Source organism: Pristiophorus japonicus, chromosome 1 (assembly GCF_044704955.1).
Source record: "Pristiophorus japonicus isolate sPriJap1 chromosome 1, sPriJap1.hap1, whole genome shotgun sequence".
Lineage (NCBI taxonomy): Eukaryota > Metazoa > Chordata > Chondrichthyes > Pristiophoridae > Pristiophorus > Pristiophorus japonicus.
The window spans coordinates 465,213,871-465,228,068 of NC_091977.1; positions in this window are offsets into that span (position 1 = coordinate 465,213,871).

Genomic DNA, 14,198 nt, shown 5'->3' on the forward strand with positions numbered 1-14,198 from the left:
ACAATTTTCATCATGTACAGACCATTGGGAACATTTCCAAGTTCCACAATCACACAGAGTACAGTAGACCAGACTTTCTGTAATTGTGTCTGTGGGAGGCTTATAGTAATTGTACAGAGATAGAATATTACATTGTTTGTGTATAAATAAAGAATTATAACCATTCTGTATCATGCAATAAATCATGGCGCTACACTACGCTGAGAACTTACTGCAACTACTTAAATTACAAAAAAAAACACATTTTATTTTAGCACAGTAATGAAGGGAACAACATTTAAAGAGGTAGGACTAAACTCAATCTGCATCCTTCTGTTGCCCACACAGAGACCGTGGATGGAACTAATTCTGTATGAATAATAAATATTATTAAAACAACACATCTTTGCTGTACTCTTGCTGTGGTTATTTATCAATTTCACTTTTATTTGCTTTGTGATGAATTTTGCGCTCATTAAGGTAAAACATGCAAGTGCTAAGAAAATGAACATCTCAGGCACCTCAGGAGAGATTTGAATACTCTCTGCCTGGTAGAAACCGAACAAATCTTTCTCCCGTTCCAATACCATCTCACAGCGATTTAACGGTTGAGGCGACTGTCTGACTCAGGTGGACACTCATTAAAATATTCTAATCAGGGCCCTATGGCTCAGATGAGACCCCGAGGCAATTTTCCTTTCATACTAAGCTTGCAAGGTCAGTATTTAAAACCCACTCCTAGTTACCCTTGAGAAGCCGGTGGTGGGCCTTCTTGTTGAACCTCTGCAGTCTGTGTGGTAAAGATGCTCCCACAATGCTATTAGGTAGACCCAGCCACAATGAAGGAAAGGCGATATATGTCCAAGTCAGGATGGTGTGTGACATGGAGGGGAATGGAGGTGATGTTGTTCTCATGCATGTGTTGTCCTTGTACTCCTGCATCGTGGTAGGGGGTTTGCAGGATTTGGAGGTACATCCAAAGAAGCCTTGACAAGTTGCATCCTGTAGAATAGAAACATAGAAACATAGAAAATAGGTGCAGGAGTAGGCCATTCGGCCCTTCTAGCCTGCACCGCCATTCAATGAGTTCATGGCTGAACATTCAACTTCAGTACCCCATTCCTGCTTTCTCGCCATACCCCTTGATCCCCCTAGTAGTAAGGACCTCATCTAACTCCTTTTTGAATATATTTAGTGAATTGGCCTCAACAACTTTCTGTGGTAGAGAATTCCACAGGTTCACCACTCTCTGGGTGAAGAAGTTCCTCCGCATCTCGGTCCTAAATGGCTTACCCCTTATCCTTAGACTGTGACCTCTGGTTCTGGACTTCCCCAACATTGGGAACATTCTTCCTGCATCTAACCTGTCTAACCCCGTCAGAATTTTAAATGTTTCTATGAGGTCCCCTCTCATTCTTCTGAACTCCAGTGAATACAAGCCCAGTTGATCCAGTCTTTCTTGATAGGTCAGTCCCGTCATCCCGGGAATCAGTCTGGTGAACCTTCGCTGCACTCCCTCAATAGCAAGAATGTCCTTCCTCAGGTTAGGAGACCAAAACTGTACACAATGCTCCAGGTGTGGCCTCACCAATGCCCTGTACAACTGCAGCAACACCTCCCTGCCCCTGTACTCAAATCCCCTTGCTATGAAGGCCAACATGCCATTTGCTTTCTTAACCGCCTGCTGCACCTGCATGCCAACCTTCAATGACTGATGTACCATGACACCCAGGTCTCTTTGCACCTCCCCTTTTCCTAATCTGTCACCATTCAGATAATAGTCTGTCTCTCTGTTTTTACCACCAAAGTGGATAACCTCACATTTATCCACATTATACTTCATGTACACACTGCAGCTCCGGTATGCCGGTGGTAAAGGAGATAGATGTTTAGGCTAGTGGGTGAAGTGCCAATCAAGTGGACTGTTTGTCCTTTATAGCATCGAGCTTCTTGAATGCTGTTATGTTCTGCAGTGCATGCATGGCCTTTGAAGCCACACCATTGCTGTGAGAATTCCAGAAGAGTGATGGGAATTCTCACATAGTTGTTAGATGAAATAGTCTATGATAAAGGACAGTGGGAGGAGAAGGCAGTGCAAATGCAGGGAACTCAGTCAGCCAATACTGTAGGGGATGGAGATGTGGGAGAACCTGCACTCACAGATGGTTTGTGCTGAATAAGTTCCAATGATCAGAAATAGGTTTCTCTTTTATGAGGCTCATGCACCATAGATATCCTTACATGGGCCTGACAGCGAAAAGTGAGAAAGATGCTGCAGACAGAGAAGGAATCAACATCAGAACCTTCAACATCTGGCACTGCCAGTAGAAATTGGCCCACTCCATCATGAGTCCTATCACTTTCACTCACCAGCTCAAATGGTTAACCTGGGGTGATACAGATGCCACTAATTTCCACAGGGGCTCTCCCAATCATGCAGAGTAAGCAACCATTTATGCTGATACTCCAGGCTTTTCAGCAATCTTTTGAAGGTTCACTTGTCTTCATAACATCAGAAAGTTTTTTTGCATTAAATATATTTATGAATAATTATACTCGCATGATATGAACTCAGTTTATCCTGCATAGTGTCATGGTTAGGTAAAGTGATATATATAATAGCTTGTCAGTACATGTAACTTGTGCTGCCTAAGTTGAATTTGAAGGTGGGCAGGAAAAAGAACATAAGAACATAAGAACTAGGAATAAGTGCAGGCCACTTGGGCTCTCGAGCCTGCTCCACCATTCAATAAGATCATGGCTGATCTGATCATGGACTCAGCTCCACTTCCCTGCCCTCCCCCCCATAACCCTTTATTCCCTTATCACTCAAAAATCTGTCTATCTCCGCTTTAAATATATTCAATGACCCAGCCTCCACAGCTCGCTGGGGCAGAGAATTCCATAGATTTACAACCCTCTGAGAGAAGCAATTCCTCCTCATCTCCATTTTCATTGGGTGGCCTCTTATTCTGAGACTGTCCCATAGTTTTAGTTTCCCTTATGAGTGGAAATATCCTCTCTGCATCCACCTTGTCGAGCCCCCTCATTATCTTATGTGTTTCGATAAGATCACCTCTCACTCTTCTGAACTCCAATGTGTATAGGCCAAACCTACTCAACCTATCTTCATGTCAACCCCCTCATCTCCGGAATCAACCTAGTGACCCTTCTCTGAACAGCCTCCAATGCAAGTATATCCTTCCTTAAATACGGAGAACAAAACTGTACGCAGTACTCTAGATATGCCCTCACCTACACTCTACAGTTGTAGCAGCACTTGCCTGCTTTTATACTCCATCCCACTTGCAATCAACGCCAACATTCCATTTGCCTTCCTGATTACTTGCTGTATCTGCATACTAACCTTTTGTGTTTCATGCACAAGCATAGCCAGGTCCCTCTGTACTGCAGCACTTTGCAATTTTTCTCCATTTAAAAAATAATTTACTTTCTATTCTTTCTGCCCAAGTGAATAACCTCACATTTTCCCACATTATACTCCATCTGCCAACTTTTTTCCCACTCACTTAGCCTGTCTATATCTTGTTATGTTCAGAATAACGCCACAAGACTGTACACTGTAAGCTCAAACTGATGTGACCTTAGTCTCTTTAATCAAACTCCAGAATGTCGAAACAACAAGGTAGAAAGCCTTTTATACCAGCACGGCACGAGGTGTGGGTGACCCATAGGATTCCCGCAGTCATTCCCTCTGGTGGCAACTATATATAGCTACATACATAACATCACTCCCTCCAAAGTCTTTGATACAACTATTTACAGGTTGAGACGGTCGGGGGCCCTTTGCTCTCGGGTTCAGCACCTCAGTTCGAAGCTGGGCATGGGTGAGCCAGTCAGGGCATCGCTGCACTGCAATGCAGTGGGTCTGACCAGACTGTCCCGGGGGACGTGTTCTTCTTCATGGTTGGTAGCAGGGTGAATTGCTGGTTGTGTGTGTTGTGGTGGGTCATCAATGTTGATGTCTTCTTCCGTTTGTTCCTGATTGTCAGTGAAATGCGACCAGGTCTGATCAATATGCTTTGTCAATTTGACGACAAACACCCTACTCCCCTCCTTGGCCAAAACAGTGCCAGCAATCTACTTAGGACCGGGACCATAGTTGAGCACAAACACCGGATCATTTACATCAATATCATGAGTTACAGCCGCACGGTCATGATACAGGCTCTGCTTTTGCCGTCGGGTTTCACACATACTCATTGAGGTCTGGGTGGACTAGGGAGAGCCTTGTCTTGAGGGCCCACTTCATAAGAAGTTTGGCGGGCGGGACCACTGTGAGTGAGTGTGGTCCTGTCCGATAAGTTAACAGAATGCGAGACATGCGGGTCTGCAAGGAGCCATCCGTCACTCGCTTCAGGCTTTGCTTAATCGTTTGGACTGCCCGCTCCGCTTGGCCGTTGGAGGCGGGCTTGAAAGGAGCAGACCTGACATGCTATGTCGTTGCGGGTCATGAACTCGCTGAACTCAGAGTTAGTGAAATAGGGTCCATTGTCACTGACAAGGACGTCGGGCAGGCCATGGGTGACAAACATTGCCCTGAGGTTTTCACTGGTGGCTGTGGATGTGCTGGATGACATTATCACACATTCAATCCATTTAGAGTAGGCATTCACAACTACGAGAAACATTTTCCCGAGGAAAGGACCGGCATAATCCACATGAATCCTGGACCATGGTTTGGAGGGCCATGACCACAGGCTCAGGGGAACCTCTCTGGGCACATTGATGCACGCATGATTCAAGATCTGAGTCGATGCCGGGCCACCACACATGCGATCTGGCAATGGCCTTCACCATGACTATGCCTGGGTGAGTACTGTGAAGGTCGCATATAAAGGTCTCCCTGCCTTTTTTTGGCTAAACCACGTGATTACCCCATAATAATCAGTCAGACTGAATCGACATTTCATCTTTGCGGCAGTGAAAAGGCTTCCTGCATTTCCCCATGAATGGCTGACCAGTTTCCGCTTAGAACACAACTCTTTACTTGAGATAGCACCGGGTCCTGGCTGGTTCAGATTTTGATCTGGCGTGCCGTGACAGATGACCCTTCACTCTCAAAAGCCTCCATGACCATTACCAAGTCCGCGGGCTGTTCCATTTCCACCCCGATGGTGGGTAGTGGAAGCCGGCTGAGTGCATTAGCACAATTGTCGATGCCTGGTCTGTGGCGAATAACATAGTCATACGCGGATAGTGTCAGTGCCCATCATAAGAACATAAGAATTAGGAACAGGAGTAGGCCATCTAGCCCCTCGAGCCTGCTCCACCATTCAATAAGATCATGGCTGATCTGGCCGTGGACTGAGCTCCACTTACCCGCTCGCTCCCCATAACCCTTAATTCCCTTATTGGTTAAAAATCTATCTATCTGTGACTTGAATACATTCAATGAGCTAGCCTCAATTGCTTCCTTGGGCAGAGAATTCCACAGATTCACAACCCTCTGGGAGAAGAAATTCCTTCTCAACTCGGTTTTAAATTGGCTCCCCCGTATTTTGAGGCTGTGCCCCCTAGTTCTAGTTTCCCCGACCAGTGGAAACAACTTCTCTGCCTCTATCTTGTCTATCCCTTTCATGATTTTAAATGTTTCTATAAGATCATCCCTCATCCTTCTGAACTCCAATGAATAAAAACCCAGTCTACTCAATGTATCATCTCCGGAATCAGCCTAGTGAATTGTCTCTGTACCCCCTCCAAAGCCAGTATATCCTTCCTTAAGTAAGGTGACCAAAACTGCACGCAGTACTCCAGGTGCGGCCTTACCAATACCCTATACAGTTGCAGCAGGACCTCCCTGCTTTTGTACTCCATCCCTCTAGCAATGAAGGCCAACATTCCATTCGCCTTCCTGATTACCTGCTGCACCTGCAAACTAACTTTTTTGGGATTCATGCACAAGGACCCCCAGGTCCCTCTGCACCTCAGCATGTTGTAATTTCTCCCCATTCAAATAATATTCCCTTTTACTGTTTTTTTTTCCAAGGCGGATGACCTCACACTTTCCGACATTGTATTCCATCTGCCAAACCTTAGCACATTTGCTTAACCTATCCAAATCTCTTTGCAGCCTCTCTGTGTCCTCTACACAACCCGCTTTCCCACTAATCTTAGTGTCATCTGCAAATTTTGTTACACTTTGGATGTGAGCTGAAGCATTGGTGTTTATACCTTTGCTTTCAGAGAACAATGAAATAAACGGCTTGTGGTCAGTTTCAAGCTCAAATTGCAGACCGAATAGGTACTGGTGTATTTTCTTAACTGCATAAACGCACGCTAAGGCCTCTTTTTCAACCATACTATAGGCTCTTTCAGCCTTGGAAAGGCTCCTGGACGCATATGCAAGCGGGTGGAGCTTCCCCAATACATTGACTTGCTGTAGCACACAACCGATCCCGTATGATGAGGCATCACAAGCTTGCACTAATCGTTTGCCTGGGTCATATAGTACAAGTAACTTATTAGAGCATAACAGGTTCCTAGCCTTCTCAAAGGCTGTCTCTTGAGATTTACCCCAAACCCAGTCATTACCCTGAGGTAGCAACATGTGCAAAGGTTCTAACAACATGCTCAACCCAGGTAGAAAGTTACCAAAGTAATTGAGGAGTCCCAGGAACGAACGCAGCTCCATCACATTTTGGGGTCTAGGTGCATTCTTGATGGTCTCCGTCTTGGAGTCTGTGGGCCTGATGCCATCAGCTACGATCTTCCTCCCCAAAAATTCAACCTCCAGCGCCAGGAAAACACACTTGGAGCATTTCAGCCTGAGTCCCACTCTGTCCCGGCGACGCAGGACTTCTTCTAGGTTGCGTAGGTGTTCTGTGGTGTCACGACCGGTGATCAGGATGTTGTTTTGGGACATGACAGTCCTCGGGACGGATTTTAGCAAGCTCTCCATGTTCCTCTGGAATATTGCAACAGACGAACGAATCCCAAAGGGGCATTGGTGGTAAATAAACTGTCCCTTGTGTGTGTTGATGCACGTCAGCTTTTTCGACGATTCAGCCAGCTCTTGAATCATGTAGGCAGAGGTCAGGTCCATCTTGGAAAACGACTTCCCGCCTGCCAGCGTTGTTGCAAATAGGTCATCTGCCTTCGGTAGTAGGTGCTGGTCCTGTAGCGAGACTCGGTTGATTGTCACCTTGTAGTCCCCGCAAATTTGGACTGTGCTGTTGCTTTTCAAAATGGGACGATGGGACTGGCCCTTTCATTGAACTCGACAGGCGAAATGATTCCTTCACGTTGCAGTCGATCCAGCTCGATCTCTACTTTCTCCCTCATCATATAAGGGACTGCCCGAGCCTTGTGATGGGCAGGCCGTGCATCTGGGATTAGGTGGATTTGCACCTTGGCTCCCATGAAGTTGCCGATGCCTGGTTCAAATAGCGACGGAAATTTGTTTAGCACTTGAGTGCACGAGGCGTCATCCACCGAAGACAGTGCTTTGATGTCGTCCCAGTTCCATCGGATCTTTCCTAGCCAGCTTCTGCCGAACAGTGTTGGGCCATCGCCTGGTACAATCCATAGTGATGGATCATGCACAGCTCCATCGTACAATACCTTCACTGCCGCACTGCCAGTGACTGGTATGAGCTCTTTGGTGTAAGTGCGCAGCTTTGTATAAATCGGGCTTAGTTTTGGCCTTTGTGCCTTGTTGCCCCACAGTTTCTCAATTTGGCTCATAATTGACTGACTCGCCCCTGTGTCCAAGTCCATGGAAACTGGCATGCCATTTAATTTGACTTTCAACATTATCAGAGTACTTTTGGTGGTGAAGGTGTGTACCCCATACACTTCCTCTTCAGCCTCGGGTTGAGTTGCCTCTCTTACTTGTTCAGCATGATCCGTGCCGGATCAGTCATCGTCAGCCGACTCTGCCACGTGATGAGTTGTAGCACGTTTGCACATTCGCTGTAGGAGCCTCATTATTCCGCAGCCTTTGCACACGTAGTGCTTGAATCGACATTGATGGGCTCTATGATTACCCCCACAGCGCCAACATGGTGTTAATGGGCTCACATTCACGACCCACGGTGGATGCTGAGTTATCCTAGGTCTGGCCTCTGCACGTGTGTAGGCCCTGCCATGTACAGTTCTGCCTGCTGAGGGTGTTATTTTATGCACAGTACTTGCCGGTGAGCTTCGAAGATATCTGTTTAGTGTTGTCATTCGTGGACATGAAAGCCTGGGCTATCGTGATGGCCTTGCTCAGATCTAGGGATTCGGCAGACAGCAGTTTGCGAAGAATGACCTCTTGGCCGATTCCAAGCACTAAAAAATCCCGCAACATTTCCCCCCAAAATCCAGTAAATTCGCATGGTCCCGCAAGGCATCTTAAGTCGGCGACATAGCTCGCCATGTCCTGGCCCTCGGAGTGATGGTGTGTAGAAAAGCGATACCTGGCCATTAAGATGCTATCCTTCGGCTTGAGGTGTTCCTGAACCAGCGTGCACAATTCTGCATAGGTCTTGTCCGTTGATTTCGTCGGTGCTCGCAGATTTTTGATGAGGCCATATATTGTGGCCCCACAAACAGTGAGGAGAATCGCCCTGTGCTTGATCGCATTACTGTCCTTATCCAGCTCATTGGCCATGAAGTACTGGTTAAGACGCTCAACGAAGGCTTCCCAATCATCCCCCTCAACAAATCTTTCAAGAATACCAAGGGCAACCATAACCGCGTGAAAGTTCGTGATCTGTTACTCGTCGCCAATTGTTATGTTCAGAATAACTCCACAAGACTGTATATTGTAAGCTCAAACTGATGTGACCTTAGTCTCTTTAATCAAACTCCAGAGTGGCTAAACAACAAGGTAGCAAGCCTTTTATACCAGCAAAGCACGAGGTGTGGGTGACCCGTAGGACTCCCGCAGTCACGCCCTCTGGTGGCAACTATATATAGCTACATACATAACATATCCCATTGCAGATTTTTTGTGTCCGCCTCACAATTTGCTTTCCCACCCATCTTTGTATCATCAGCAAACTTGGCTACTTTACACTCGGTCCCTTCATCCAAGTCATTAATATAGATTGTAAATAGTTAAGGTCCCAGCAACGATACCTGCGGCACCCCACTAGTCACTGTTTCCCAACCAGAAAATGACCCATTTACCCCAACTCTCTGTTTTCTATTAGTTAGCCAATTCTCTATCCATGCTAATGTATTATCCCCAACCGTATGAACTTTTATCTTGTGCAGTAACCTTTTATGTGGCACCTTATCGAAAGCCTTCGAAAATCCAAATACACCACATTCACTGGTTCCCCCTTATCCACCCTGCTCGTTACATCCTGCAATAGTGAGAAACGATATTGGCTCATATGATCAGGATGTTGAAACAGTTTGGGTGGAGATAAGGAATAATAAGGGGTAAAGTCATTGGCGGACATAGTCTATAGGTCCCCTAACAGTAGCAACTCTGTCGGTCGGAGTCCGACCGGTCGGAGACCAGGAAATAGCGGGGGCTTATATAAAGGGAACAGCAATAATCATGGGTGATTTTAATCTCCATATTGCTTGGACAAATCAAATTATTCAGGGTAGCCTTGAGGAGAAGTTCCTAGAGTGCATAAGGGACAGATTCCTTGAGCAGTATGTAACGGAACCAACCAGCGGGCAGGCTATCTTGGATCGAGCCCCATTTAATGAGACAGGATTAATAAACAATCTCCTAGTAAAGGCTCCCCATGGAAGGAGTGATCATAGCTGTTATGTATGAATAAAGAGTGTGACCAGATACTGTGAGCTCAAAGTAAAGTGTGACCTTAATCGCTTCTTACAGGTCTCCAGAGTGCCTCTCCAGCCTGTGAGGCCTCCTTAAGTACCTGTGTTCCAAAGGGATTCTGGGATCCCTTGGGACTCCAGGGGGTGAGCCCCCTGGTGGCTATACAAGGTATTTACAGGTTTACATATATAACAACACTCCCCCCCACCAAAATCAATAGTGTAACTATTTACAAGGTGAGTCAATCTGGGGCCCTTCTTGCCATCGTTGATTGTCTCGGTGCAAATGCTGGTTTTGGTGAATTGTTTGTTGGGCCCTCGCTGGGCTGCTGTGCAGCTGGCTTTGCTGGGCTGCCTGGTGTGGTGAGTCCTGCTGGGCTGCTGCAGGTGATGGGTTCTGCTTCGTGGCCAACCGCGGTGTCGGTTACCACTGGTGTGTGTGTTGGGGGGTCAAAGAAGGTAAGGTCCAAAGTGGGTTGCTCTGGATAGACCGTGAATCTGAGTTTGATTTGGTCCAAGTGTATCCAGTGGTCCCCTCTTTGGCCACAATGGGGCCGGGAAGCCACTTGGGACCTTGTCCATAGTTCAACACAAATACAGGATCATTGATTTCAATTTCGCATACCACATTTGCGCTATCATGATATGTACTTTGTTGAAGCCACCTGCTCTCTACCTGTTCATGTAGATCAGGGTGGACTAACGAGAGCCTTGTCTTAAGTGCTCTTTTCATGAGCAGTTCAGCGGGTGGAATCCCAGTGAGCGAGTGGGGTCTCGTGCAGTAGCTAAGCAGGACTTGAGATCGGCGAGTCTGCAGTGAGCCTTCAGTTAGCCTCTTCAAGCTCTGCTTGATGGTTTGCACTGCTCTCTCTGCCTGACCATTGGACGCTGGTTTGAATGGGGCAGATGTAACATGTTTGATCCCATTATGTGTCATGAATTCTTTGAATTCGGCACTGGTGAAACATGGCCCGTTGTCACTCACAAGGACATCAGGCAGGCCGTGCGTGGCTAACATGGCCCGCAGGCTTTCAGTAGTGGCAGCGGATGTGCTTGCCGATATTATCTCACATTCAATCCATTTTGGAGTACGCATCTACAACCACTAGGAACATTTTACCCAAAAACGAGCCTGCGTAGTCGACATGGACCCTGGACCATGGTTTGGAGGGCCAGGACCATAAACCTAGTGGTGCCTCCCTGGGTGTATTGCTTAACTGTGAACATGTGTTACATTTGTACATGCAAGACTCTAAGTCCGCATCGATACAGGGCCACCACACGTGGGATCTGGCTATCACTTTCATCAGTACAATGCCTGGGTGGGTACTGTGGAGGTCACTGATGAAAGTGTCCCTCCCCTTCTTGGGGACCACTACCCGATTACCTCACAGAAGGCAGTGTGCCTGTATAGACATTTCATCTTTGTGCCGCTGGTATGGCGTTATCTCTTCCTGCATTTCCAATGGGACACTGGACCAACTCCCGTGAACCACACAATTTTTTACGTGGGACAGTAAGGGGTCCTGGCTCGTCCAGGTTCTAATCTGTCGGGTTGTGACAGGTGATTGCTCACTCTCGAATGCTTCCATTACCACGATTAAATCTGCGTGTTGTGCCATTTCCACCCCCGTGATGAGCAATGGCAGCCTACTGAGAGCATCGGCACAGTTTTCTGTGCCTGGCCTATGGCGGATGGCGTAATTGTATGCGGACAACATGAGCACCCATCTCTGGATGCGGGCCAATGCATTCCTATTGATCCCCTTACTTTCGGAAAAAAGGGATATCAGTGGCTTATGGTCAGTTTCCAAATCAAATTTGAGCCCAAACAGATATTGATGCATTTTCTTTACCCCATAAACACATGCTAACGCTTCTTTTTCAATCATGCTGTAGGCTCTCTCAGCCTTAGACAGATTTCTGGATGCATAAGCAACCAGTTGCAATTTCCCAGATTCATTAGCTTGTTGCAATACACACCCGACCCCGGACGACGACGCATCACATGCTAGTACTAAAGGCTTACATAGATCATACAGTGCATGCAATTTGTTTGAGCATAACAATTTTCTAGCTTTTACAAAGGCATTTTCTTGGCTTTTACCCCATACCCATTCATCTCCTTTACACAGTAAGACATGCAGAGGTTCTAGCAGTGTGCTGAGACCCGGTAAGAAGTTACCAGAGTAGTTCAAGATTCCCAGAAATGACAGCAGCTCCGTCATGTTCTGTGGCCTCAGTGCGTTCTCGATTGCCTCCGTCTTAGAATCGGTGGGCCTGATGCCGTCTGCCGCGATTCTTCTCCTCAGGAACTTCACGTCAGGTGCCAGGAAAACACACTTCAAGCATTTTAACCTGAGCCCCACATGGTTCAGTCGACTAAGAACCTCCTCCAGATTCTACAGTTGCTCGACTGTGTCCCGACCTGTAACCAAGATGTCGTCCTGGAAAACTGCTGTGCGCGGGACCGACTTCAGTAAGCTTTCCATGTTTCTCTGGAATATTGCTGCGGCTGATCGAATCCAAAATGGGCATCTGTTGTAAATGAAGAGACCTTTGTGCATGTTGATGCAGCTGAGGCCCTTCGATGATTCCTCCAGTTCCTGCGTCATGTAGGCCGATGTCAACTCCAGCTTCGTGAACGTCTTTCCTCCTGCCGGCGTCACAAAAAGATCGTCTACCTTTGGTAGTGGGTATTGATCCTGCAGGGAGAAACGATTGATAGTTATTTTGTAATCACCACAGATTCTGACGGTGCAGTCTCCCTTGAGGACTGGAATGGTCGGACTGGCACACTCATTGAATTCGATCGGCGAAATGATGCCCTCTCGTTGCAGCTGGTCCAGCTCTACCTCCATCCTCTCTCTCATCATGTACGGTACTGCTGTCGCCTTGTGATGGATGGGTCGTGCTCCGGAATTAGGTGGATCTGCACTTTTGCTCCTTGGAACTTCCCGATGCTTGGTTCGAACAGCGAGGGGAACTTGTTTAAGACCTGGACACATGAAGTGTCATCAACGGACGAGAGCACGCGGACGTCGTCCCAGTTCCAGCGTATCTTTCCCAGCCAGCTCCTGCCGAGCAGCATGGGACCATCGTCCGATACCACTCAGTGTGGTAGCTTGTGCACCGCTCCATCGTAGGAGACCTTTACGGTAGCACTGCCGATTACGGGAATCAGTTCCTTTGTGTAAGTTCTCAATTCAGTGCAAAAGGGGGTCAGGACTGGACTTGAGGCCTTGCTGCACCACAATATAACGAAAGTCTTTTTGCTCATAATGGACTGGCTCGCGCCCGTGTCCAGCTCCATTGAAACCGGGGGTCCATTTAATTCAACCTTCAGCATTATCAGGGGACACTTTGTGGTAAATATGTGCACCCCATATACCTCTGCCTCCTCGGTCTCAGGCTCTGGTTCTTCGTGATCCGCTGTGGATCTGTCCTCCTCTGCAACATGGTGGTTTGCAGGTTTAGCAGGGTTTTCAGTTCGCCTGCGCATACGTTGGATGTGTCCCATTGTTCCACAGCCCTTGCAATCGTACCCTTTGAAGCAGCATGAATGGAAATGATGATCACAACCACAGCGTCAACAAGGTGTTAATGGCCTTACATTCCTCACCCTTGATGATGGACTCTGAGACATCTAAGGACGTGCAGCTGCAGGCCTGCCCTGTACATTGCGATTTGAAAACAACATCACTTTGTTCGCAGTACTTGTAGCAGCACTTGTCTGCTGAGAGATTTGTTTAGTATTGTCACTGGTGGCAATGAACGCTTGGGCTATCACTATGGCTTTACTCAAGGTTGGGGTCTCTACGGTCAACAGTTTGCGAAGTATCACTTCATGGCCAGTGCCAAGTACGCAGAAGTCCCTGAGCATGTGCTCCAAATGTCCTTCAAATTCACAATGTCTCAGTTCGGCGACATAGCTCGCCACTGCCTGGCCTTCAATAAGATCATGACTGATCATTCCCTCAGTACCTCTTTCCTGCTTTCTCTCCATACCCCTTGATCCCGTTAGCCATAAGGGCCATATCTAACTCCCTCTTGACTATATCCAATGAACTGGCATCAACAACTCTCTGCGGCAGGGATTTCCATAGGTTAACAACTCTCTGAGTGAAGAAGTTTCTCCTCATCTCAGTCCTAAATGGCCTACCCCTTATCCTAAGACTATGTCCCCTGGTTCTGGACTTCCCCAACATCGGGATCATTCTTCCCGCATCTAACCTGTCCAGTCTCGTCAGAATCTTATACGTTCCAAGAGATCCCCTCTCATTCTTCTAAACTCCAGTGAATAAAGGCCCAGTTGATCCAGTCTCTCCTCATATGTCAGTCCAGCCATCCCTGGAATCAGTCTGATGAACCTTCGCTACACTCCCTCAATAACAAGAATGTCCTTCCTCAGATTAGGAGAACAAAACTGAACACAATATTCCAGGTGAGGCCTCACTAAGGCCCTGTAT